The 22,910-nt window shown below is 27.7% G+C and overlaps 1 protein-coding gene across 1 annotated transcript in view; it reads right to left on the bottom strand.

Moving 5' to 3' along the window:
• Positions 1-22,910, bottom strand: part of LOC117175116 (putative polypeptide N-acetylgalactosaminyltransferase 9) — a 524,817-nt gene that overhangs the window by 289,094 nt on the left and 212,813 nt on the right. The window contains exon 3 of the mRNA XM_033364686.1: positions 10,617-10,721. The gene's annotated coding sequence lies outside the window, so the exon portion shown is untranslated. The remainder of the gene's footprint in view (positions 1-10,616; positions 10,722-22,910) is intronic.

The raw sequence follows: 22,910 nt of genomic DNA, 5'->3' as shown, positions 1-22,910 counted from the left end.
GTAACTTTTGAAAGTTAATAATCAAAATAATCGTACTTTCAGTCATTTTGCGAAAAAGTGAACGGGGGTTCACTGCCGTTCTACTTTCTCCTAGGAGAAGAAATAAGGAAAGGGGAATTCGGAAGAGTGGTGGGAAATGAGAGGTGGGGAAGTGGAGAAGCGAAGGGACAGGAAGTAGGTGAAACGAGAGCAGATGAGGACAGGGGAAGTAGGTCCGGTGAGGGTAATTGTAGGAAGGTAAAGTGAGGAAAATTAAGGGGAGGAAAATTATGGGAAGTGAGCAGAAGGGAAGTGTGGGAAAATTAAGAGAGTGGAAGCAGGGGAAATTTAAGGAGGAGAATTCAGGGTAAATGAAAATAGGAGGAGTGAGAGGAAATAATGGAAAATAAGAGAAGGAAAAAGTCGAGAAATTGTAAGGAAATGAGAGAATGTTAAGTAGAGGAAGTGAAGGGAAATTATGGAGGGGGAGTATGGAAATGATTGGAAGTGAGAGAGCATAATGTGGGAAGTGTGGAAGAGTAACGTGGGACGCAAAAGGAAGGCTGATAGGTTAGTGTTTATGAGTAGAAGAGGAAAATTGATGACTGAAGAAGATAAGTAGGAGGAGTGAGGAGAAGAAAAGTGTGGGAAAATTAGAGGAAGCCGAAGTAGGAAAAATGTAAGGAGGAGAAGTCTGAGTAAATGGTAATAAGAGAAGTAAAGGGAAATAAGGAAAAATAAGAGAAGAAAAAAGTAGAGGAACTAAAGGGATATGAGAAAAGTTTAAGTACAGGAATGTAGGAGAAATTATGGAAAGGAAGTAAGGGACATGATGGGAAGTGAGGGAAGCTTATGTGGCAAGTGAGAGAGAGAGAGAGTATTCTTATAGGCGAACGGACGCCAAGTAGGTTAGTGTTCATAAATAGGAGAGGGAAATTGATGACTGGGGAAGGTAAAAAGGGAAAAAGAAAGTAAGAGCTCGGGAAGTTAGGAAAGGGGGAAGTGAGGAAAGGAGAAAATAAAGGAGAAGGTAGTTGAAGAAAGAAGTTATAGCAGAATTTGTAGTAGGGGAAATACGGAAAATAGGGGAAGTAGGAGAGAAAAAAAAATTTCTTTTTGAAATACTCTGAAATTTTACAGCAAATCACAAATCTGCTTCCATACTTGAACGAAGCGTTGCTTAATTTATTTTCTTTGCGAACTGTCGCGAGCATTTTGCGCTTAGCATCTGACGGGTTCGACCGGATAGAAAAAACCGAGAGCCAGGTGGTTCCGGATTTTCACCGAATCTCGTTGAGAATCGTCGCTTTCGTTTTTTCCTAGCAAACTGACCATGGAAAGTACACATACATAGAAAAAGCTCGTCCATCAAACGTGTCCGTACCAGCTGGCCATCTCATTAATTTTTCATCGATCGTTCGCGCGGTCGCTCAGTTAATTCCAGTTGGTACTCCGACGAAGCCATCGGCGTTGATGAAAATAAAAAAAATCGGATTATTTCAGGCTCCCCATTGACTAGGTCTGTGGAAGATAAAGCACTCGGACAGGCTCGATATTATCGAGCCTGAAATAATTATACTTAATACGGGAATCTCGATGAGAAGGAATTAAATGCGTGGAATTGATAGACTAACTCACTGAAAGGAACATGAATAGGAGAGAGTGAGACCAATTCGACACTTTTTTCCAAGCCGTTTTTTAATTGTATTTTTTTTAATGTATTAGGTATTATTGGGTCGAGAATTTAGTTGGCTAAGAAATCTGCCTTTTGATGTTGAAGTGCGATTCTTTTTTTACTCATTATTATAAACAAAATTCTGTCGATAAAATTAGGGCATCAGGGCCCACTCATATTTTTAAAAAACAGTTGACACGGTTTATATTTTTCTTTAAAAAAGCAAGTATCGCTTTAGCCTCACTGTCGACTTAGCCCCACTATCCACTTAGCCTTCCTGACGACTTAGCCCCACTTTCCCGTACAAAATTATGAATAACATAAATAAATGATAAGTTATAAATCCCAAATTCCCGTTGAAGCCTTAAGTAAAATAAATATTTAAATAAATAATTAATAAAAAAAAATAATAAATTGCAAATAAAAAATTATAAACTTCAAATAAACCGACGTTTTGACCCGTCTTTGGGTCTTCCTCAAGACAAAAAACTAGAATTGTGTCTGAAAGAAATCGCCGATGACATGAAAAAACACACAGAATGGGTACCGTACAAAAGCCATTTAAAATTTTTTATTTTTTAAGCTTATGAAGTCCTTTTTTAAAAAGGAAAGAGGAGACTACACGTATAAAAGTTTTTCAAGACATTATACTAATTCTTGTCACAACAAGAAGACTTGAAAAACTTTTAGACGGGTAGTCTCCTCCTTCCTTTTCTAAAAGATGTCGACTACATACGTTAAAATTTTTTTAAATTTTTAATGGTTTTGTCTGATAACCGTTTTTTTGTGATTTCATGTAATTAGCGATTTTTTAAAGATTTTTTCGTAATTTTAATTAAAATAATGCGTCTTAATCTCTATAAAAATGTGTACTTTTATTCATTTTTACCTAAAGTTGCTAAAAAATTATTGCGATCAACAAATTTTTTTTCCTCTTTTTTATAAACTGATATTGTTTCATAATGGCTTATGTCTCAGGATTCACAAAAATATAATATAATATTATAATATAATATAATAACACTGTTTTTGGCAACTTTGAGTACAAATTAACAAAATTGCATTTTCCTTCACTTCTTGATATATTATATTTTAATCAAAAAATTGGTTATCTTTCTTGTTCCTTTAATGTTATTTACTTCCATAAACTTTACGCCAAAAAATTGAAATTTTTTTTTGTACACAAGAAATATAGAAAACTAATAATTTGAAAATTTGCAATCGACTTGCCTAATAATAAGAATTTTTTAATGCGTTCCTAACACCACGAAGAAACTTTTCAGTGCTAATATCAATAATTAAGATCATTTTGAATTTTTCGGCCCACTATTTATTCACTTCAAAAACCTGGAATTGTTAGAGAATTTCCACAAACCTGAACAAATTTTTTTTAATCAATGTAATGAATGGAAAAATGCATTTTCCGGTAAAAATTTATTTGTCTCAGTTAAAAATTGAAGCATTTACTTTAAAATTCATGTATTTTGTTAAACATTCGTATTTTTTTGTATTGACTTAATCTTTCTGGATGAAAATTCATATTTCTGACTGAAAATTTAAATATTTGATAAAAGATTCAATTCTTTAAATGAAAACTGAGAAACAAAATAGTGATTTGAAAGTTAAACTCTTTACTTGAAAATTCATTTTTATCATTCTAGAATCATTATTTTAATTGAAAGTTTAAAAAATTAATTAAAAATCAATTTTGTTATTAAATATTTAAGTATTTAATTTTTACTTGAAAATTGATCCTTTCTAATTAAGAATTCATGCATTTTGTTGAAAAAATTAATTTTCTGATAGAAAATTAATCTTCTTGGCTTAAAATTTATCCGGTCGGTTGAATATGTAAGTATTTTGTTAAAAATTCTTTTCTTTGGTCGAACATTCTTTTAAAATAATTTTTGGTTGGAAATGTACCGTTTTAATTAAAAATTCATGTATTTTGTTAAATATTCATCTTTTCTGGTAAATAATTTATCTTCTCGGGTAAGAAGAAGATTCATAATTTTTATTAATAATTCATCATTTTGGTTGAAATTTTCACTAGTTTGTTGAAAATTCCTTTTTTTTTGTTGAAAGTTAATTTTTTACTATGAATTAAATTTTTTTTTAGAAAATTTATCTTATTTATTAAAAGTTGAATTTTTTGGTTAACGAAATTTCTTTTTGTGTTAAAAATGTAACTGTTTGCTTAAAAATTGAGTTTTTAAAACATTTTTGAATTGTATTTAATATAGTTCTCACATAAAATGTTTTTTTTTATTCTTATTAAATTTATGGACTTAGGGAAAAACTTAAAAAAATAATTAATTATGTTTTAGTAATGTTCATTTATTTAATTACTCGATGGCAATAATAATTTTTAAAATATCTAATAACATAATTTGTCAACTTTTTTCAAATTAAAAATAATAATTAAATCAATAAGAAGATGTACCCTACAAAAATTATTTATACTTAAATAAAATTAATTTCGGAAAAGAAAAAACATTTCATTAATTTTACATATTCATACTGCTATTTTTATACATTTAAAAATTCACAAGCTCTGAAAACAAATCTGAAAAAATATACAAATCCCTGAAAAAAACCTGGAATTGTAAGGGGAATATTTTTCCAGGATTTCGAAAAAGATTCTGATTTTTTTCTTGTCTAAAGTGTGCATTTTAAAATTAAAATCTGCACTAGCAAAATTGTTTTTTGATATAAAAATGATTCCTCTTAAAATACCGAGATAGAAAGTGATTGTGCATCGCAGTTATTTTTTTAGCTCTTCAGTCCTATCTCATTCTAAAAGCCATTGTGTTGTCATTTGCCTTAAAAAATTAAAGAGTCTCGTGAGCACTCTCTCTTTGATAGAGATTCTCTACTTATGATTATTATATAGAATCGCAAATATGTCAGTGGATCAGATTAATGCAATTTAAACTCTTTAGTCAATTTTTAATTTAAACATTTTGTAAATGTAGCTATACTGCTATAATTCAGTAGATCGAAAACCATCATTTCAATTTAAATCTTTAAAATTGAACTATTTAAAAAAAGGTTCCAAATTTTATACCTTTCAAACATAAATCTGGAAAATGTAATAATTTGTAATTCCACGTTTATCAGAATGCAAAATTTGTCACTTGTAATTCTTCAAAATGTTAGAACTCCTAATTGTAAATATTTGAAATTGAAAAGCTTTTAATTTTGAAAATTTACCATTCAAAATTATGCAAGTTTTCAGGATTAAAAAAAAATTGTGTAATCTTAATGCTTCAGAATCAAAATTTTTTAGTTTAGAAGATGCAGGTTTTAAAAGTTGAATTTTCATTTATATAATTATAAGAAACATCCAAATTTAAAATTTCTTATTCGTACAATATTCATCACTTGTAACTGTTTAAAATTGTAGAATTATGAATTGTAACCCATTAAAATTAAGGAGTTTTTAATTTGTAAATTTGTTATGATAAATTATGATAATTTTAAGTTTTACGATTAAAAAGAAAAATGTAATTTTGATGCTTTAAATTCTATATTTGTCTAATTTGGAATATTTAAAATAGAAGTTTTGAATTTTCACTTTTAATTGTGTATACTTAAAACGAATTTTGGATTTTGAATATTTACAATTGAAGATTCTGCGAATTTTAAGTTCAACAATGAAAAATTCTGTAATTTTTATACTTTACATTCGGAATTCCTTCAACGAGGAAAATTTAGAATCGAAATTTTTTTTCTTGTTTATAAACTCATAAAAATCATCGAAATTGAAAAATGTTTATTTATACATCTGTAAATTAAAGAGTTTTAAATTTTAATATTAAAAATTAAAGAATTTTCCTTCGTAAATTTTCCAAATTAAGCTATTCAAAAAAATGTTCCCAATTACATATCTTTAAATATTCCTATATCTTAAAAATGTAATTATTAGTAATTCTATATTTTCAAAATGCAAGAATTTTTAATTGCACTTATTAAAAATCTTATAACTTTGGTTGAAAAGTTAACTATTTAGATAGAAATCGTCTTTACGGTTTGATGATTGTTTTTTTTTCAACTGAAAACTTTTATAATTTATTTCTTAATTACAAACTTAAAGATTTATGCTGAAAATTTGTCTTTTTGGTTTAAAAGTAAATTTTCTTTCAACATTGACGATTTCTTAGATTAAAAACTTAACTATTTTTCTGAAAATTCAATGATTTCTTTGAAAATTATTCTTTTTTGATGATTTCAACTGTTCTTGATTTAAAATGAAAATGTATTTCGGCTAAAATCTCAAGTATTATATTTTTCGTACATAATGCATTATTGTTTTAATTTAACCACTTCTTGGAAAGTTGAACTACTTGGTTAAAAAGTAATTCCTTTTTGCATGAACATTCTCTTTGATTGCAAATTTTACTTTTTTTTAAATTTGTTTTTATGCATTCAAAATTCATTTTTTACACTGAAAATCTAACTCTTTGGTTAAAAATTCGTTTTAGAAACGAAAAATTTAACGTTTTTAGTAATATAGAAAGTTATTCCTGTTAAGTTAAAATTTAATCATTCTATTTTTAGTTGACAACTTATATTTTATAGTTTAAAATTTAACTGTTCGGTTGAAAATTCATGCATTTTTTCGCAAGTTCGCCTGTTCGTAGAAACTTAATCTTTTTGATTGAAAATTTATCTTTGCAGCTTAAAAAATGCAGATATTTAGTAAAAATATAGACTATTTTCTTAAAACTTAAATTATTTTGATAAGATTACACTATTTGGTTAAATTCATCTTTTTAGTCAAAAATGAACTATTTTGTTTGTTCTTTTGGATTAAAATTGTATCTTTTACGGTAAAAAAGTCAGCATTCATGATTGAAAATTAAAGCCGTTTCGTTGATCACGAATTAAAACCTTATCTTTCATCAGAGAAGTTTGAAAACATATTTAGCATGATTGGATCGAGAATTAGGTTGGCTTTAAAATTTTTTTTTGGTTTTGAAGCGCGATGCTTTGTTTATCAAGTTCGCACGAGTTCTATTTTTCTTTTAAAAAGCAAGTGCCAACTTAGCTTCACTTTCAACTTAGCATCAATATCGACTTAGCCTCAATATCGACTTAGCATCACTATCGACTTAGTCTCACTATCGACTGAGCCTCACTATTGTCTTAGCCTGACTATTGACTTAGCCTCGCTATCGAATTAACCTCACTATTGACCTAGCCTCACTATCGACTTAGCCTCACCATTGACTTAACCTCACTATCGACTTAGCCTCACTATTGACTTTGCCTCACTATTGACTTAGCATCACCATCGACTTGGCCTTACTATCGACTTAGCCTCACTAACGACTTAGCCTCACTGCCGACTCAGTCCCAATGTCGACTTAGCTTCACTCTTGACTTAGCATCACTATCAAGTTAGCCTCAATATTGACTTAGCATCACTATCGACTTAGTCTCACTATCAACTTAGCCTCGCCATTGACTTAGCCTCACTATTGACCTAGTCTCACTATCGACTTAGCCTCGCCATCCACTTAGCCTCAATATCGACTTAGCATCACTATCTTCTTAGCCTCAATATCGACTTAGCATCACTATCTTCTTAGCCTCACTATTGACTTAGCCTCACTATTGACTTAGCCTCACTATCGACTTAGCCTTACTATCGACTTAGCCTCACTATCGACTTAGCCGCACTACCGACTCAGTCCCAATGTCGACTTAGTTTCACTGTCGACTTAGCCTCACTATCGACTTAGCCTCACTACCGACTCAGTCCCAATGTCTACTTAGCTTCACTGTCGAGTTAGCATCACTATCGAGTTAGCCTCAATATTGACTTAGCATCACTATCGACTTAGTCTTACTATCGACTTAGCCTCACTATCGACTCAGCCTCACTCTTGACCTAGCCTCACTATCGACTTAGCCTCACCATCGACTTAGCCTAAATATCGACTTAGCATCACTATCGAGTTAGTCTCACTATCGACTCAGCCTCAGTATCGACTTAGCCTTAATATCGACTTAGCCTCACTATCGACTCTGTCACGTAAACTATGGACGCTCCCTATAAGGAATTAGGAATTTCTTTCTGTTAATACAAGAGGTAAAACTTGGCGCGATCGAATGAGGAAGAACCGCAAGCGATCTCCAACATCTAGATTATACTCAACTGGATGAAAAGGGTAAAGGCGAAAAGGCGAAGAAGACAAGGATCAAGTCAAGGGTAAGAGGTGGGTAAAGTAGAAAGGAGACGACCGCGGAAGCATTTCGACGCGGGAGTCGTGTTCAATTAACCCGTCACCACCCGCGGAAAACTTTTATATGAATGGGTTTCATTACATTCTGGACTTATTAAAGCTCGTCAGACGCGGGGTTTTGTTTTTAAGCTTTGTGCCCTTTGCCTTTTGTCTTTAGAAGCACCTCTGCCCTTTTTTAAAACTTGTAAATGAAAGAGTCTTACCACTTTGAAGTTGAAATAACGGATAGTTTTCCTTTACAGGAGACTTAATGTAACTTTTATTTTTTTATTTATCCAGATTTTTTATAAAATATTTGAAAACGTTGAGGTTTTCATGCATTTGCATAAAAAAAAAAATATAGGGATACAATAGTCCGTATCCTTTTTTACCCCATTCAGTTTTGCGTCCTCCTCTTCCAGCTCCTCCTCCTTTTCCTACTCCTCCTGCTCCACCTACTCCTCCTGCTCCTCCTCCTTCTCCTCCTTCTCCTCTTTCTTTTCCTTCTCATCCTCCTTCATCTCCTCCTCCCCCTCCACCTCCTTCCCATCCTCATCATTCTCCTCCTCATCCTCCTCTTTTTTTTACTCAGTATCAGAATGATACACAGAATACATATTTGGTTAATACAACCAAAAAATGTCTGGTCCATAAAATATTTTGGTGAATCAACCAAAATTTTTTTCGATCGAAAAAATGTTCACTTTTTTTATGATACGAATTTATAATATTTTAAATTCTTAATATTTTACGTAAAAATAGTTGAATTTCAACATAAAAAGTTAATTTCAAACTAAAGTGATTAATCTTTAGTGAAAAAAATGATTCTCTAACAAAGTAGCACAACTTTAAACAAAGTAGTTAAATTTTTAACCAAAAAATATAATTTTTCTCTAAATAGTTTCACTTTAACTTAAATATTTGAAATTTTAACCGAATAATTTATTCTTCTACTAAATTGCTTAAGTTTTAAGTCAAAAAGATGAATTTTTCACAAAATGATTGAATTTCCAAATTAAAATTATGCATTTATGATCAAAATTGTTGAATCATCAAAAAATAATTAATTTTTTGACTAAATAATAAAAATTTTTAACAAAAAAGATAAATTGTTTAGAAAATATGTAAATTTTGATAATTAAACTAAAAAAGATATTATTTTCAAATAAAGAAGAGTTTAGGTCAACGAAAATGACGAAGTTTCAACAAACTAGGTACATTTGAAACAAAAACAGATCATTTTGAACTATAAAATAGCAACTTTAACTAAAAGGGATTAAATTCATACCAAAAAAGATACATTTCCAAGTTGAATTTGCAATCCAAAATTATGCATATTTAACCAAAAAGTTGAATTGTCAATAGCAAAAGATCTTAACAAAATTTAAACAATTTTTTTAGATGAATGATTTTTCAATTGAATAAAAACATGTTTGAAGAAAAAAAATAATTCTCCACGAAAATTGTGAGTTCATATTTAAATAAAAAAGGATTATATAATATTGTTTTACTGACTGATGTTTTTTTTTATTTTTGTTTTTGGAATATTTATATCAATAGTTTTGAATATTCAGTTTCCTTAATGTCTCAGATCTCACTTAGAAAAATAATTTAAACAACTAAGGCTTCTATAAAGAGTTTTCAACGTTAATTAAAAAAAATTAATAATATTTATGAACAAATTAAATCCCCTTTAAATCCCCTAGATTGGAAAAAATTTTTAACAAAATAATTATTAGATAACATGCTAAGGAAAAGACGCTACTCTTAGAGGGCACTTTCATTCAAAATTCACAAGATACTTATATGATAGAAAAAGTTTTTAAGAATAAAGGTCTGTCTTTAAGCCCCTTTTTTGGAAAAAAATTTAATATTTGAAGTAAAATTAAACTATTGCACCACCGTGATCCCTGAAATTAGAAAATTCCGAAATCCGATCGTAATTGTCAGCCCTAAAATCTGAATTACAAAACTGTTAAATCTCAGCAAAAGAATTGAAATTTCGCCAAAATAATTGAATTTTCTAGTAAATTGTGGAAGTTTTGAACCAAAAAGGATAATTTTCCATGAAATCTCTCTAGTAATCACCCTAGGTGAAGAGCTTTAAAAAGTCAAACTGTGGCTCAGATCACATAGAAATGCACAAGCTTGTTGATGATCACATAGTAAGATCCATAATCTTTTATCATATCTACTACGTAAAGCTCTCCACACGGGCTGATTAGTATCCAAGGTCTAATAATAAATAAAACACATTTTTTAGAAAAAATCCTATTTTTCAGATAAAACAAGCTTCGAAATCCAAACGTAATTTTCAACCCAAACATGTTACTTTTCATGAAAATATTTGAAATTTCAACTAAATAGTTAAATTATCTAATAAATTGTTCACGATTGACACAAAAAAATAAGAACTTCATACGGAATAGTTGAACTTTCAACCAAGAATTTTGCAGTTTCAACAAAAAAGTTAACTTTCAAACAAGTAGTTAAATTTTCTACCAAAATAGTTAAGAAGACGCTGATTAATCTCTCGAGCAATCACCCTAGGTGAAGAGTTTTAAAAAGTCACAAGTAAAGCTCTCCAGGTGGGCTAATTCGTATCCAAAGTCTAATATAAATAAAGTCCCCTTTTTATGGAAAACCCCTTTTTTCACATAAAAAACTTCAAAATTTTAAATAACTTTAAGGCTACAATAGTTCAATTTTTTTGAACTGATGCTTGAACTTACGTATGGTGTTCAAGATGTCATCAGAATAGTGGGTCAGTCCACTCGTTATTCGTCGCAGGATAGATGAGAGTTATTAAATTTCTGACTCACTGCCGACAGTCGAACCTGGAACAAAAGAGATGGGATGTTAAAAGCGAATCACTGATGCGTTTATTTTAAATGAATCCAAAGTATCGGCTTCCAGTTCAAGGGATTCAGTTTTTATTCGGCACAGGTTGTCCAGAATGCTCGTTAATAATTAATAGGTTACGGTAAACTGGACAGCTTAATTAGAATCACGGTATTACAGAAAATTCAATAATTTTTTTTTAAATAATGATTGTCTACCCTTGACTAAAAAAGACTTAATAAATTCATCCGCAATGTAAATTACATTTTGAAATAAATATACAGTAAAAAACTGGCAATCAAAATATTTTTTGGACGCTTGGTGTACGTTGGGATATTATTGAGGGTGGCTGAAAAACTTTGTTTTCAAATTTCCCTGATTTTCCTGCCTTTTCCCTGAATAATTTTTCATTTTCTCCTAACATTTGTATTTGAATCCGAAAATTCTTATCATGTAAGATTTTCAAATAGAATCTTTTAAAGATTTAATAAAACAATTTTAAATAAAAATTTCAAATTTATCTGCATATTTCAAGAAAAAAAATGTTTCGACCATAGAAGATGAATTTCCAATCAAAAATGAAAGATTTTAACAAAAGAATCGAATCAGTTAAATCTTTAAAAACCTGCGAATTCCCTCAATTATTATTTATAAAATCCTATGAAATCCTCTCAAATAACTAAAATCCTAATAATTATAATACAATCATAATAAAAATAATTTTATCTAATATATTGAAAATGCTTTAAAATCTTTTTTTAAACCCCTTAAAACATTTCTAATCATTTTTAATTCCATTAAATTACTGAAAAAATTGCAAATTCCTTGAATTTTTTAAAAATACGCTACAATTTTTAAAAATCCTTTAAATTTTCTGAAATTCCTTTAAACTTGTTAAAGCTCTTGGTTTGGAATAAAATAAAATTATTGAAATATATTTAAAATACCCTAAACTATTTCCAATCCTTAATAATCTTTTGAAATACTTTCAAATTCGGGGAGTCTATTGAACATTTTTTGGAATCTTTTTAAATACCCCAAATCTTCAAAATAGCTTGAAGTCACTTCAGGCTATTAAAATCAAGTAAAGATGTCTTGGAATTTTTTTTTGTTATTCTAAAATTCTTTTAATTCTTTGAAATCCCTTAAAATTTCTTTAATCAATCAAAAAAATCGATTGAAATTTTTAAAAAATGACCTAAAATATCTAAACTTCTTTCAAATCTTCTGAAATGTCATGAAAATTTAAGGCTCTTGCTTTTGAAAATTTTGAAATCCTCTCCAATTCCGGAAATCTCTTGAAAAATTTTTGGAATATTTTTTAATATCCTGAATATCCTTTTAAAAAATTTTTAATCTTGGGTAATACCTTGAAATATTTGAAAATCTTAAAAAGCCTACGAATTTTCTCAATTCTTGTGAATAAATCCTTTGAAATCCATTAAAGTGTTATGAAATTTCATAAAATTATATGGTGTCTGACCATGAATTCCTTGCAAATCTCTTGAAATTTTTTATAGCTCTTGAAAATTCCTTGAATTTTTTGAAATACTCTGTTATATTTCATATCTTTTGAAAGATCTCGAAAAATCTAGGGAATATTAAAAAATATTCTCAATTCATTCCAATCTTTTGTAATTACTTCAAGTTATTGAAATGTATCGAAAATACCATCAAATACGTAAAATCCTCTGAAATATTTTGCAAACCTATCAAGTTATTGAAATAAATTTAAAATTCCTTAGAATATTTCAAAACACCCTGACATATTTAAAATCCTTTGAAATCTTTTGAAATCCCTTTAACGTTTTCTAAGCTCTTGAAAAATCTTTGTAAGTTTTAAAAATATTCTGGAATCTTTAATATCATGAAATATTTCAAAGCGATTAAAATTAAAATCTTTTGAAAGATGAGTTTTCAAAAATACCCTGAAATATTTCAAATCCTTTGAAATTATTAAAATCTCTTTAAAACTTCTTCTGTAAAAATTCCTTGTAATCTATTAAAACACCATGACATATTTCAAATCCATTAAAAACTTGAAACCCCTTGAAACTTTTTAAAGCTCTTCAAAATTCCTTGCAATTTTCAAAAATCCCCTAGAATTTTTCGAATTCTTTGGAATCACCTCAAATTAGTAAACTCTTTTCAAAACTCCTTGGAATATTTTCAAGTCCCGTAATATATTTTTAATTCTTTAAAATTCCTTCAATTAATTGCAATCAATTGAAAAGTTCTTGGAATCCATTAAAATTTTTTTTAAATCCCTTGAAACTTTCTAAAGCTTTCAAAAATATCATACAATTTTTCAAATCTTTTTTAATATCCTAAAATATTTAGTATTCCTTCAAACCCCTTAAAGTTACTAAAATCAATTAAAAATTACTTGAAATCCGTTAAAATCTTTTGAAATCCCTTTAAACTTTTCGAAGCTCTTGTAAATTTCTTGAAATCATTGAAAATGCCCTAAAATCTTCAGACTCATTATGAATTACTCAAATTATTGAAATTTATTAAAAATACAGAAAGCTATTTCAATTACATTTAAATCGTTTTGAATCGCTTTAAATTTTTGGAATGAATTACACATTTTTTTGATATTTTCAAATATCCTAACAAATCTTTAATTCTTTGAAATCTTTGAATATACACTCAAATATCCAAAAATCTTGAAAACTCTTTGAAATCCCTCAATTCTTGTGAATAATTTCTTTTAAAATTTGTGAAAATATTATAAAACCAAAGAAGAATACATTAAATCTGATATTTCCTGACATTTTAAAAAATTTATTCAATAACCTTGAGAGCTTTTAAAATCCCTTCAAATAAATAAAGTCCGCTGAGATCATATAAAATCCTTTGTAATCTTTTAAAATATCCTACGATCTTTAAAATGCTTTAGAATAATTTCAAATTATTGATATCCATTAAAAATGTTTTAAAAACCTTTTAGATGACCTAAAATATTTATAATGCTTTAAAATCTTTCGAAATTCTCTGAAACTTTTCAAAGCTTTTGAAAATTTCTTGGACTTTTGAAAAATATCCTAAAATCTTAAAAATCGTTTAGAACTTCTTTCACTTATTCAAGTCTATTAAAAATTCCTTATAATTTTTTAAATGCCTAGAGTATTTCAAATCCTTTAAAATAGCTTGATATTTCTTAAAGCTCTTAAAGGTGATAATTATTTTAAAAATTAACTATAGCCGGAAAAATGTTTATTAAAGAAATTCACTCACATTACCCATTAAAAAAAATAATTTCATTTTATATTTTTGAAAATGTCTGACTTATCCTGGACTTTTCACTGATTTCAAGGTTTCCCTGAATTTTGTATTTTTATGAAGGAAATTCGTATTTCCTAATTGTCATCCTGAATCGAATCGTTCTTACAGAGTGTGAATATTTTCTCTTATAAATCTGTATTTACTTGGGAGCCGACAATATTGGGATAAAGAAACAAGAATCAGATTAGAGAGAGATTGGTAATTCAATTTGTCAACAAAGTGAAGACGAGCTTCGAAGTGGATGAAATCGAAGGGAGCAAAAAATCTCTCACCTCATACAATTTAAAACAAATCGGGAAGTTTATGGTTTAGGAGAATTCTAAACATCATTGGTCACGCAAAGGAAATTCGTTCCATTACAATAGAAAATTATTGTAATTAAGGAAAGAAATATGCTACAAATAGAGGTAATTTTTTTGAATTTAATAAATGAAATACTTCGAAATAATAAGAACTTATAAATAATAATTTACTTCCCCACATGTATCAAATAAATTTTCTCCATCATAAAAGGACCATCAAACTGACCATCAAAAGTTCAATCAATGTTTTCTTCTATAACGAACAATTCTTTAACTGACGGCAGTTTTACATTCTAGAAAAATTTTTTTTTTTAAACAAACAGTGTAACGTTTTTTTAAGTTTGTGAGTTGCTATTTATTGATTTTTCATTTTTAATCAAAGAAAAAAATTCTCGGTTATTTCCCGTGTTTTTCTCCGTTCGCAAACATTTTTCACGGTCAATGACATTTAAAAAATTTAACACTAAATCTAAAAATTGTTCAATTCGAAGCAATAAAAACTGAACTGCAAATTATAGTTTTGTTGTAAAATTTCTTGTTTTGTTTCATAATTTTAATTTTTTAAGAAATACCTCGTATTCACACAGAATAATATATTTTTTGTTTTGTTAAAAATTCAAATTTCCATTGAGAATTGTTATTCGCGTGTATAAAATTCAATTCCAGCTCAGAAATGGTTTATTAAAAATTCCCTGTTCAAATTAAGAATTTTAATTCCATTCGAAAAGTCTCTATTCAAAATAAGAATTATAATTTTTTTTAAATTAAAAATTCCGTGTTTAAATCCGGAGTTTTATTTTTTTCTGTAAAATTTACTGTTCCAATTCTTAATTTCAATTTTGTTCGAAAATATTCGTTTCCAACTTAGAATTGGAATTCATTCTTTTAAAAAATACCCTGTTTCAGCTCGGAATTTATTTAAATTTTTTTAATCCCCGTTCCAAAACAAATTATAATTCTTTTGGATAAATACCAGTTTCAACTCAGAATTGGTTAAAATTTCAAAATGTCCTGCTTCAACTCAAAATTAGAATTCTTTGGAGAAATATCGTTTTCCAATTCATATTTTGTTCTTTTTCGAACATTTCTATTACTGTTTCGAAATTTGCTAAATTTAAAAATCCCCGGTTCCAAGTCAAAATTATTCTTACTCTGGGTAAATTCTATTGCTATATATAAATTGGTGAAAAATTGAAATATCCCTGTTCAAATCCGAAATTTTAATTATTTTCGAAAAATACCCTATTCAAATTCAGAATTTTTATTTTTTTGAAAATTCTCCATTTCAACCAATTGTAAGAATTAGAATTTTTAGTAAAATTCCCTGCTTCAATTTATAACTACATTTTTTTCGAAAATACCTCATTTCAACAATAGACTTTTTAGGAAAATTAAATTTTCCATTGAGAATTATTATTCTTCTGGATACATTTCAATTCCAGCTTTTAAAATTTAAAATATCAATTTTAAACTAAAAATTGAATTGCCACATTTTTAGTAATGAAAATTAACTCTCATAAAAAAGAAAAAAACGAATTATCAGAAAATTAGTTAGAGCAAAAAAAAATTTTAATAAAGAGAACAACGTTAAACCAACAAGTTCATTTTTTTGGCAGGATGATTAATTTTCTACAGATAAAGATGAATAATGAACAAAAACACGATTTTTATTCAAGTACTTGAATTTTTAATTGAAAACAATGAATTTTCAACCTAATAGTTGAATTTCAATCTAAAAAAGATCTATTTTGAACTTTTTTTTTAATTTCTACAAAAAGGGGAACTTTTGAATTTTAAACTATTAATACTGAGATGTAAGATTTTTAAGCTATGAGTTTCTCAATCAAATGCTTAATAATTTACACGACTAAAACAAACGCTACTAATACTTTTCAACTGAGTAATTTCAAATTAAATGCAGTTAAACTGCCATATTAAAAATTAAAAATTTTGACAAATTATAGAGTTCGAAGAATTAGATTCAGTTGCAAAAATATAATTCCGTATTATTATGTTTAATACTCTAAATTGAAGAATCTATCAATGAATTTAAAAGTGTTAAAAATGATATCATTTTAAGTAATTTTTAACTAGAAACATTAAAAATGGAACGGTTTAGTAGCGCTCATCATATAAAAAATGGTAACCGTTCCATTTTTAATGTTTCTAGTTAAAAATTACTTAAAATGATATATTTTAAATAGTTTAGAAATCCCTAAAATGCTGCAAAATTATATTTTGAAATAAAAAATTTTGGTTTTTAATTTAAAATTATTTTTAAAAAATCTTTTAGAACTTCTAAACATCTTTTAAAATGATTCGAATTTAAGCTAAAATTTTTCCTACAATTCTTTTTCCAAATCCTGCCAATTATAACAAATTTCCTTTTAACCTTTCATATTCATTTTTAATAATTTTGCAAATATTTGTAATGCCTTTAAATATTCCCTGGAAATTAATTTTTCGCAATAAAAAATCATTTTCAATTTTTTCTAGGGATGTTTTTCATTCTTCTGAAGCCTTTCAAAATTCTTGAAACGCTTCAAAAGTTTTGACTGAAATCTGCCAAAATCTATATTGAGTTTCAAATTAGGTCTTCGACTATTTGCACCGAACTTTTGTCAGAACAGCCGTATTTTGTCGGTACACTTCGTTTAAATTATTTGAAATAATTTCAACTTTTGTAATTAATTTTGAATTTTGTCAAAACTAATACATGTTTTTCAACTTACGCAAATTTTTTCTAAAAAAGAACACCTATTATAATAGGGCTTTAATTGTTATTTATACATAAAATTTCAACAACTTGGTTTACAAATTAATTTCTTTTCAAATAAAACAATTAAAATTGTAACGTTTGAAGTTTTTCTTTAGTTTTGAATATTTAATTTATAATAACTAAATTCAAATAAACAGAGAGATATTTGGAAATATTACGTTATTATTCTTTTTCTTAATTGAAAAATTTCAAATTGAATGGTATAAAACTGGAATAGTTTGGACTGAAATAATATTTAAAATTTAATCAAAGCACTTAAGTATAAATATGTCATTTTGAAGCTTTTTAAAGTTTTCACATAGTTTATAAAGTGTTAATCGGGCGTTTACATTGGTTTAAGTAATAACACTTTGAAATTGAGACAGTTTAATTTTTAAAGTTAAATCTGGACATTCTAAAACTGCGAACTCTTTCCAAATCATCCTGTACAACTGATTATTATAGAATGTTGATCAAAAAAAAAAAAATGTTTTTATCGAAAATATTCCATTTTAAATGCTTCTAAACTTTAATTCTTTAATTCTTTAGAACTAAATTTTAAAATTCTTTAAATTAAAATGTACGCTTAAAAGTTAAAAAATTTGTAATGGAATTTTTTAAAGTCAAAGACTTTCAAATTACGCATCCTAATATAATTGATATCATAATTGGAAAAGCACACAATTTAATTATTTTAAAAATGGTTGAAAATCAAGATCCGAAAATAAATTCTGAAAAAAAATAAAACAGTTAAATTTTCCGTTAAAAATATATGCAAGCCTCCCCCTACGAGGATGCAAAAATGCACCGTATCATATTCTGAAAGATATAAACTAAAAGAAAGGGGGGTATAAAATCAATAAACAATCTTCATTTCTGATATAAGAAAATAGTTACGTTGATCAAAACGTATTTCTCAGAAGTGAGTCTGCAATTATGTTAAATGATCAATAAATAATTATTATACCAACAGAGAATCACGGAAAATGTAGTCACGTACGCCATGCTGAAATGATTGCAGTCAGTTTCGCATGAAACGATTAAAGCTGGTATACCAGATGACCGAACCGACCGGTTCTGCTAACGGAATGAAGGGCACACACATTTCTTCTTTCAGACGTCTAGAAATTGATTTAAAAAAAAAAGTAAAAATGATTTTTTAACCAAATTGTTGAAATTTAATAAAGAAATTGATCCTGAGTAAAAAAATGGTTTTGCTCATTTTCGGCACTAATTATCATTTTTTGTGAATTTTCAAATACAAATTGTTCATGATAAATAAAATCATACTTTTTACTGATGATTAGAAGTTAAAATACATTTTTAAAACAATTTATTATTGTTTTCAACAATTTTTTCTCAGAAGATTCTCTTTTAACTTTTAAGTTTGAGCGAGGCAATAATCAATTACTTTTGACAGAAATAATTTTAAAAATGTTATTATTATTATTTATAATAATATTCTCTTAGATAATAATTATTTCAAGTTGACAAATGTAATTTTACAAGCAATTTAATATTGATTATAAGTATCTACTCTGAGATAATTTCTACATAGCTGTGATTTTTCTGAAATTTCAAACATTTTCTTAACTTCATAGTTATTAGCAAATGGCAAATAAACAATTCAAAGAATAATTTTTAAAAAAATCTCTATCTTTTTTGTGAGAATATTTTTCTGAAATAAAACAGATATTTGAAATATTCTTCCAATTTTCTATAAGGATGATATGAAATGTAAACTAACCTTGAATCAGTTAATTAGATCGCTTTTGTGTAAATTAATATTAATACTGATTATTTGTTTTTAACAAAAAAGTCAAAGAACAACTAAAAGTTTTAGAAAAGCGCGTAAATAGTTCAAAATTTCAGAAAAATCAGAACTCTCTAACATTATTTGGAGAGAATATTATTCAAAATAATAATAAATTGTTCACAAAGCTATGTTTGGAAACAATAATTAATTATTATTTCACTCTAAATAAAAAATGGAAAAATTTCGAGAAAAAACGGAAAATTTTTAGCATTATTCTAAGAGAATATTATTATAAGTAAAAATTAATTGTTTAAACAATTATGTTTTTTAACTTGTGTTAATTTTTATTTTACTAAGTAAACTTGGACCAAAAGTAATTTTTTTAGACAAAACCGCACATTATTTAGCATTGCTATAGGAGAAGATGGTGACAAATAATCATAATTGGTTTAAACAATTGTTTTTTGTATTTTATTAATGATTATCGCACTCTAAATGAAAAGTAGAGAAAAAGTTGAAAATTTCAGAAAAATTGCAACTTTCTAACATTATTTAGAGAGAATATTATTCAAAATAATAAATTTTTTATAGAGCTATGTTTGTTAACAATAATTAATTATTACCTCACTCTAAATAAAAAGCGAAAATTTTTTTAGAATAAACGGCAACTTTGGAGTTATTACTTTAAGAGAATATTATTATGAATAAGAATTAATTGTTTAAACAATTACGTTTTTTGACTGGCATTCATTTTCATTCCACTAAGTAAAATACGACAAAAAGTTTAAAAATTTAGAAAAAACCGCAATTATCTAGGATTGCTATAGGAAAGGATAGTGATAAACAATTATAATTTTTTAAACAGATATGACTGTCATAGTGCATTAGTTATTACCTCAATATATGCAAAAATGAAACAAAAAGTGCAAAATGTCAACAACGAAAAAATCACAACTCTATTCCTGTAGGAAAAGATAGTTATGAACAATGAATATTTGTTTAAAATATTGTTTTTTTTTTAATTTCATTATTTGCTGTCTCACTCTACGTGAAAAGCAGAAAGAAAAGTTGTATATTTCATTAGAATCGCAACTTTCTAATATTATTTCAAGAGATTGTCATTAAAAAAAGAATAGTTGTTTGAAGCGATATGTTTGTTAACAATAATTAATTATTAACCCACTCTAAATAAAAAGTGGAAAGTTTGAGAAAAAAATGCAACTTTATAGAATTATTCTGAGAGAATATTATTATAAAATAGAATTTATTGTTCAAATAATTAGGTATCTTAACTTGCATAATTACCATTTCAATTAGTAATAAGTTGAAAAACAGCTAAACATTTCGAAAAAAACGCAATTTTCTAGCACAGCTAAAGAAGGAGCTAGTGATAAACAATCATGATTTCTTTAAATAATTTATTTTTATTATATTTTAATATTTATGACTTCTCACTAAGTCAAAAGTTGACAGAAAATGAAAAATTTAAACAACGAAAACCGCAACTATCTTACTATAGGAAAAGACAGTTATAAGCAATAACAATTTGGTAAAACAATGATGTTTTCGTATTTATTTCCATTCAAAGTAAGAATTTGACAAAAGGTTGAAAATTTCTGAAAAAACCGCAACTTTTTAACATTATTGAAAGAGAGTATTATTAAATGTAATATAATATAATAATAATAATTTAAGGGAATATTATTATAAACAATAATAAATTTTTAAAACAATTATTCCTGCTGAATTTAATTGATGATTGCTTTGATCGTACTTAAAAGTTGAAAAAAACTGATAAAAATCGGAAAAACTGCGACTTTCTAAATCTACTCTGAGAGAAGGTTTCTAAGATCAATAATAAATTAATTAAACAATTTATGTAAATGTCCAATTACCAGTAGAAAGTATTATTTGACGTATTAAAAAGCAATTTGTATAAAGAACAAACTGCAGAAAAATCATAATTAGTGCCAAAAATTCGCAGAACCTAATTTTTCACTTATGGGGGTTTTCTAGGACACTATAAAACAGACTTATGGGGTGAATATTTTTGAATTAAGTATTCATTTGCATTCAATAGCTAATTCTGAATAAAATTTTTGTGATTTAACTTGATTTACATGATTTTGACAATTCTGAATAAAATTTAGAAAAAAACCTTTAAATATAATTTTTTTAACTTGTTTTTTATATTAAAAGTAAAATAATAAACTATTTTCTACACTCAAATGGCATGCATTTTGAACTCCACTCCTCTGCTACAAAGTAGCTGAGTAAAAGGTCGACATCACTGCAATATGTATAGTAAACCATGAATCATTCTTTTATCGGACCGTGCGATTTTTCTTGCCTGCACGTTTCCCAAGTGCGCCTTAAACTTTATACATGACAATAACGCGACTACTACATACATTCTTCGCCATGCATAATCAAAATAAAAGTGTAATGTGCAAATATCACTTAGCTATCCACTTTGTATTCCCACTGAAGATCGAAAGAGTAAGATAAGTAAAGGCTTGTTCTAATTACAGATTTCGTTACTGACACGGCTACTGACGTCGAGAACATTCTATAGCTGAAGTGGTTCGTGTCCGTGCTAAGCTTCTAGAAGGTTCTCGAAGGTTACCGAAGACAAAATAAAATGAGATTGCGCCATTGTGAGTAACGAATTTTGAGTAAACAAATTGCAGGTTATTTATTATCTCAATTATTTATCAACAAATTCTAAATTTTAGATTAAATTTTAAATTTTAAATTAAATAATTAAATGTTCAACATAAAAAGTCTCATAGTTTTTCAAGTCTAGAAAATTAGTTTTCAAAAGTCTTCAGTTTGCTTTTTAAGAACAAAATACGTATTTTTCAACAAGAAACTTGAATTTTCAGTCCAGAAAAACGAATTTTCAACTAAAAAGGATGACTTTTTAACAAAATTGTTAAATTCTCTAACAAATAGTTGCATTTTTATACAAAAAGAGATGAAATTTTTCTTTAAACAGATATCGTATTATTAAAAAACTTGTTTTAAATAGTTGAATTTTCTTCCAGAACAGCTTCCGATTGACTTCTTCAGATCAATATATGAATTTTTTAACAATAAATAAGTTTCTACGAAAAATTTGAATTTTTAATTGAAAGGACGAATTTTTTTAACCAAAAAGGAGGAATTTTTAAACAAAATAGTTTAATAATCTACCAAATAATTGCATTATCATCCAAGAAAGATGAAATGTTATCTAAATCAGAATTCTTATCCGAAGATGATTCCAATTCACTTTCCTTTACAAAAATAAAAATTCTAAACAAAAGTTATTTTTCCGCTAAATAGTTCAACTTTTAAGAAAAAACTATGACTTTTTAACAAGATTGTTTAAATGTTCAACACAACAATTGTTGAAGGGGGAGGGTCGGTAAGGCCGGTTTTTGGCCTAATTTATTTTTGGACCAAAAAATCTGAAAAAGTCATGGTAGTATCTTATAAGTATCCCGAGTCGATTGCACGCTAAACGGACAACCCTCCACCCCCCAGCCACCCCACCCCCTACAAATATAGGAAACACCACTACCCACCAACTGTATTTTCGAGAGACTTGACACTCTTAAACATGTATTCTGAGGTTAGCTCGGGTTTTCTATGGTTTTCGGGGTCGCTGATTACGAACCTGGTGTCCGCTGACCTTTATCGCGTCAGGTTCAAGGTCATGGGAAGGTCAAATCGAGAGAAAACCTTGATCCTGATGCGACAGAGGTCAATGGATGGCAGATTCGTAATCAACGACCGCGAAAACCTATAACATGTTTTTTTTCAGCGTTTTTTATCGATTTGACTTTCAAATGACCTTGAACCTGACGCGATAAAGGTCAGCGGACACCAGGTTCATAATCAGCGACCCCAAAAACATAGAACTTTTTTTTTTAAATTTTTTTACCGTGTTTCTCGATTTGACCTTCAAATGACCTTCAAATGACCTTCAATCTGCAGCGATAGAGTTCAACGGATGCCAGATTCGTAATTAGCGACTCCAAAAACCTATAGCGTATTTTTTTGGATTTTTTTACCGTTTTCTCTCGATTTGACCTTC

The sequence above is a fragment of the Belonocnema kinseyi genome, chromosome 6 (genome assembly GCF_010883055.1).
Source record: "Belonocnema kinseyi isolate 2016_QV_RU_SX_M_011 chromosome 6, B_treatae_v1, whole genome shotgun sequence".
Lineage (NCBI taxonomy): Eukaryota > Metazoa > Arthropoda > Insecta > Hymenoptera > Cynipidae > Belonocnema > Belonocnema kinseyi.
This window is presented reverse-complemented; position numbering and strand designations above follow the sequence as displayed.